This window comes from Callithrix jacchus, chromosome 3, assembly GCF_049354715.1.
Source record: "Callithrix jacchus isolate 240 chromosome 3, calJac240_pri, whole genome shotgun sequence".
Lineage (NCBI taxonomy): Eukaryota > Metazoa > Chordata > Mammalia > Primates > Cebidae > Callithrix > Callithrix jacchus.
In genome coordinates this window covers 51652460-51658821 of record NC_133504.1, presented here as the reverse complement: position 1 = coordinate 51658821, position 6362 = coordinate 51652460, and positions in this window count along the sequence as shown.

Genomic DNA, 6362 nt, shown 5'->3' with positions numbered 1-6362 from the left:
GACAGAGCAACTTTCAACCAAGCAGGAGATTCCTGGAGTTATCTTGTCGTCCTTGAAGATCCAGCGACCCACACGACCCAGAAGCAGTGTAGACCCAGAAGCATCTACACTGATATTCAGACTGGGGATTAGGGCGACAGCTCCCACTAGGTGGTTCCAAAATGCATCAGGGACTTTGATGCGTTTGGATGATACTAAGAATTCCCTATGGTAACTCCCAGCTAGAAGGCAAGATAATTTTATTAACCTCCCAGTAATGTAACCCTACAGGTGACACAATCTGTAGTAAGTCTTTCTGGACTCCACTTATGGTAGGATTCTACCATAGCTCCCTAGTTACTCTTAAAATATGACTGATGTTCCCTTAACATTATGGAATCAGACAAGTGTATCATGACATTGACTCTTCAGCACAAGTATCTTCTTCCAACTCCTCAAATATATTCTATCAAGTAAGGTTAAGATGATGGTTTTTAGGCAGCTTTGCTGTGAAAGGGCAAACTATATTCCAGATTTTGGCACTGGGATACATATGAATACGTGTATGTGTATATATGCAATATATATGTTTACAAATATATGCTATTGTTTGTACTAATTAAATGTAAAATCATAGGTAAATTTAGATTTGCATTTAATGTACAGAGCTTGAGATGCTAATGCACAGGTTGCAAGTGAAAAGTAAACAAAGCACAGTGTGTGTTACGGATACCCTACCAAACTAACACACAGCTTGCAATTCAGTTTGAGCATTTATGTTTTTTCTTTTTTTATCCTATTTTCTTTCTTTATTTCTTTTTTTTTTTTTCTTTGGAGTCAGTCTTTCTCTGTAACCCAGGCTGGAGTGCAGTGACATAATCTTGGCTCACTGCAACCTCCACCTCCCGGTTCAAGCAATTCTTGTGCTTCAGAGTCATGAGTGGCTACGATAACAGGTGTGCATCATGCCTGGCTATCTTTTGTAGTTTTAGTAGAGATGGGGCTTTCATTATGTTGGCCCTGCTGGTTTTGAACTCCTGACTTCAAGTGATTCGCCCCACTCAGCCTCCCAAAGTACTGGGATTACAGGCATGAACCACCAAGCCCAGCCTTTTTAATCCTATTTTCAAAGATAGAAGTTGGTAGCTGCTTTAGTGTACAATGAGTCTGCAGGGGAATTCAGTAAAGCAGATAAGTATTGTTTGGGGAAGAATCAGTTAAGTGGTTTCCTCACTTCCATAAGCATGGTGTGAACAGACTCCATTTTCCTGATGGACAGTATCACTTTGAAAAATTTTCCTTGTTCTGGGAAGGGTCATGTAAGTGGCCTTGCTTAGTCACTTAAGTGCAGGGTGAGTTGGCTGTTATTCTGGAAAAGGCGTATAATCAGAACTTTGATATCTCAGTGTCTTTATAAAGTTGTGAGGTCATCACTGCAGAAAAAGGTGGGAATTTCCATGGCCAAATGCTCCTGGGGTCATGTTCCATTCTGAGAAGTGACCCTGGATGGGAACTGAAAAAAGTTTAGTCACTAAGGGATTCTTGAGCTCAGGAATCTCAGATCAGGAGGGTCTTGTAATGGGACAAGATATTGGGGATGGTCTTTCCCTATAAAGAAGTAATGTGAAAAGCCCTCTGGCTTCTAGGGTGTAGGTTGCTTTCCATCTTGTATTGCTCCAGAGAACTCCAAACAAATGTTCTGGGACACCTCTCACCCTAGGTTTCTCAGCTTGAGCACACTGCTTCTCTGGAGCCAGAACTTGTCAAATATAATTGACATAGACATGACACTTCCCACAATTATGTTAACTTACACCTATGTAGATTTGGGGGAGTAAACCAAAGAAGAGTAGAGTTTAGTTGACATTCAGTACAGTTTAGCTCGAAGTCATATAAGTTCATGGTTGGTGAGCTTGTCCAAGCCTGAGAAAAATTATGTTGATTTATGTTTGAATTTCTAGCATTTATCACAGCACTTAGACTCTAGGAGGCATTCAGCAAGGTTATTCGCTATTGAAATATTGATAACAGTGGTGGTAAAGATGCTGTCTTTCTCTTAGAGGGGCTCACTTGCTAACATCTGCACATCCAGCCAAGGCAGGAAAACACAGACCTTAACGGCAGGATTATCCTGAGAATTTCTTCTGGTTTGTCTTGGGCATACCTGAACTTAGTCAACACATACATTCTCCTCTGTAGTTACTGCTCAAGTTTTCTCTTCCTCCCTCCTTACCTTTTTCTATTATTGTTTGAAATTTTGAAAATTTGTTTAGATACTTGCACCTGGGGCCAAATAAGACTATTTCCTATATGAAGGAGCTTAACTTCATCTTTGAGCTCTGTCTGGGTGCTGTATGAAGGGGAGGACTATTCAGCCTTTGGATCCATGTCCATAGGGGTCATCTTGTGCCACTATCTAAGAGATTCCCTTTTTATGACGTATCAGTTCATTTTCATGCTGCTGATAAAGGCATACCTGAGACTGGGCAATTTACAAAAGAAAGAGGTTAAATTGGACTTACAGTTTCATGTGACTGAGGAAGCCTCACAATCATGGTGAAAAGCAAGGAGTAAGTCATGTCTTACATGGATGGCAGCAGCAAAGAGGGCTAGTGCAGGGGAACTACCCTTTTTAAAACCATTCTGTCTTGTGAGACTTCTTCACTATCATGAGAACAGCATGAGAAAGACCTGCCCCCATGATTCAATTACCTCCACTGGGTCCCTCCCACAACATGTGGGAGTTCAAGATGAGATTTGGGTGGGGACACAGCCAAACCATATCACATGGGGAGTCACAGATTACAGTCTTCACCATTGTCTCTGGGAATTAAGTTGGGGGTGGGAAGAATTCAGATTTTCATTTTTTGTCTTTCTGCCAAAGATCAGTCATTGGATACTTAATGCCTAATCCACCCACTGGTCACCACAGGACCAAGTAAAGAGGATCTACCACTTAATCTCAAGTTTGGCTTTGGATACAAGGACTCTGCTTTAGGGTGTGTTTGTTTACCTTCTCCAGGTCTTTCCTTAAATGTTGTCTAATCTTGGAGCACAGTATTTAGGGCACATCACTTCTTTACAGAGAAAGACCATCCCCAATATCTTGTCCCATTACAAGACCCTCCTGATCTGAGATTCCTGAGCTCAAGAATCCCTTAGTGACTAAACTTTTTTCAGTTCCCATCCAGGGTCACTTCTCAGAATGGAACATGACCCCAGGAGCATTTGGCCATGGAAATTCCCACCTTTTTCTGCAGTGATGACCTCACAACTTTATAAAGACACTGAGATATCAAAGTTCTGATTATACGCCTTTTCCAGAATAACAGCCAACTCACCCTGCACTTAAGTGACTAAGCAAGGCCACTTACATGACCCTTCCCAGAACAAGGAAAATTTTTCAAAGTGATACTGTCCATCAGGAAAATGGAGTCTGTTCACACCATGCTTATGGAAGTGAGGAAACCACTTACCTGATTCTTCCCCAAACAATACTTATCTGCTTTACTGAATTCCCCTGCAGACTCATTGTACATTAAAGCAGCTACCAACTTTTGTTTTTGAAAATAGGATAAAAAAGGCTGGGCTTGGTGGTTCATGCCTGTAATCCCAGTACTTTGGGAGGCTGAGTGGGGCGAATCACTTGAAGTCAGGAGTTCAAAACCAGCCGGGCCAACATAATGAAAGCCCCATCTCTACTAAAACTACAAAAGATAGCCAGGCATGATGCACACCTGTAATCGTAGCCACTCATGACTCTGAGGCACAAGAATTGCTTGAACCGGGAGGTGGAGGTTGCAGTGAGCCAAGATTATGTCACTGCACTCCAGCCTGGGTTACAGAGAAAGACTGACTCCAAAGAAAAAATAAAAAGGAAAAAAAGAAAGAAAATAGGATGAAAAAAGAAAAAACATAAATGCTCAAACTGAATTGCAAGCTGTGTGTTAGTTTGGTAGGGTATCCGTAACACACACTGTGCTTTGTTTACTTTTCACTTGCAACCTGTGCATTATCATCTCAAGCTCTGTACATTAAATGCAAATCTAAATTTACCTATGATTTTGCATTTAATTAGATACATATTTTCTCCATATCATTCATCAACATTTGACCTGCCACAGATGTAACTTACATACGTTCTTCATTGTTTCTCTTCCCATTAGATACTGTACATTTCATGAAGGTGTGAGTTTTGGTCTGTTGTTCATTACTGCAGTCACAGTGACTAGAACAGTGTCTAGTTCAACACTATTTATGAAAGGAAGAAGGAAATGGAGGGGCAGAGGGGTAGAGGGAAGGGGGAGGGGGAAGGGGGAAGGGGGAGGGGGAAGGGGTGTGAAGGGGAGTGGGAGGGAGGGGGGAAGGGGAGAAGAGGGGAGGGGGGAGCGGGGAGCGGTGGAAAGGGGAGGGGGAGGGCAGAAGGGGAGAGGGCAGGTGGAAGGGGTGGGGAGGGGAGGGGGAGGGGGTAAGGGGTGGGAATGGGAGGGGGAGGGGGAGGGGGAAGTGGTGGGGAGGGGAGCGGGAGTGGTGAGGATGGGAGGGGGAAGGGGTGGGAATGGGAGGGGGAGGGGGAGGGGGGAAGTGGTGGGGAGGGGAGGGGGGAGTGGTGGGGGGAGTGGTGAGGATGGGAGGGGGAAGGGGTGGGGAGGGAGGGGAGCAGAGCGGAGAGAGAGTGGGAGGAAGGAGAGGAAGTAGAGTTCAGGGAAGATAGCCAATATCTTCAGAAAATCACTAATGTAAAAGAGAATTATTATTTTGGTCTCCTCTAAAGATTCAAGTCTATGTTTGAGAGAAACATTGATAGGCATGTGTACAAAAACCCAGGGTTTTTTAGGACTAATCGGATTACCACACCTTAGAAGTGGCCACAGAAACTGCTATTATACACAGATGCTCTCACACACACTTAAATCTCTGCATGACATGTTTATTTGTGTGTGCAGCCTTTCATATATCTCTTCATGGAAAGGCACAGAATAAAAAAGCTTTATTGTCTAGAACATGATGTTAATGGAGTCATGACTACAGGTTCAGTCCTTAGATAGGCCAAGTGTACTGATGTTGTCTAACTGCCGAGAATGAACCTATAAATCTAGCCATTGCCTCAAAGATGTTTTAATTAATTGTTTAGTTTCGTAGTAATGAGGCAAATGAGTGAGGGTAAGAATGTAAATGGGTCGATGCAAATCCATTACTGCTTCTAGGAAAGCAACTCAAAATTTCTGACCCACTCCAAAGAGCTAGCATATAATGCCCATTTTTCTCCCTAGATTTAGAAACACAGCTTGTTCAAAGCAGCAAAGTATGGAAGTCAATTCAGAATAAATGATGAAATCTCAACTTCTTCCAGATAAGGACAAAAGTCTGATTATCTGATCCTTTTCTTCTAATGTTAAGAGGTGGGTAGGCAAGCATATGAAAATAATATCCTTGTGGGGATAGTTCCTACTGCCTCTCACACTGTTGGCTAACAGTTAACGACCTTGGAACATCCAGAGGTTATTTTTTCTTACTAACATTATTCTCTTCATTTATAAATTTTTTGAGAATTTGCTATTCATAAGGCATAGAACTAGCTTTGCAGATGTCAAAAATGAATCAGACACAGACATTTTATTTATGAACTTATAGAATCCATAAAACACAAGAACAGAAAATCAAACACCGCATGTTCTCACTCATAGGAGAGTGTTGAGCAATTAGAACACATGGACACAGAGAGGGGAGCATCACACACTGGGGTCTGTGGGGGGGAACTAGCGGAGGGACAGCAGGGGTGGGAAGTTGGGGAGGGATAACATGGGGAGAAATGCCAGATACAGGTGATGGGGAGGAAAGCAGCAAACCACACTGCCATTTGTGTACCTATGCAACAATCTTGCATGTTCTTCACATGTACCCCGAAACCTAAAATGCAATAAAATATATATTTTAAAATAAATAAATAAATAAAATAATTTAATAGACAATAACATCTTGTCAACATCCTCTTGTTTGCCACATTTAGTAAGTGATTGACCTTAATAAGAACAGTATAAATAATTGTGTGCTTCTTTTATTCAACATACACAAATGTGCTGCCAGTTCTTTGAATAAAAAGAAAAATTGAAAGCATTCCCATGCACACCATTCTAGGATTCCCTAATCATATTCAAATACCTTTGAGCCACACCCTCAAAAGTCTAAAATCTTCCAGCAACTGAGCTGCAGTTAAAGCTGCAAGGCTCAAAACACAAACAAACAAAAATCAAAGAAGCGAGACTGAGGCATTGCAAGGAGAAATCCCAGCACATAATTTCAATCTGAGTTTTCCTAATTTAAGATAAACTTTGAAATGCCTGAAGTGAAGAAGAGACGTGAACAGTTATGCTGGAACAAGC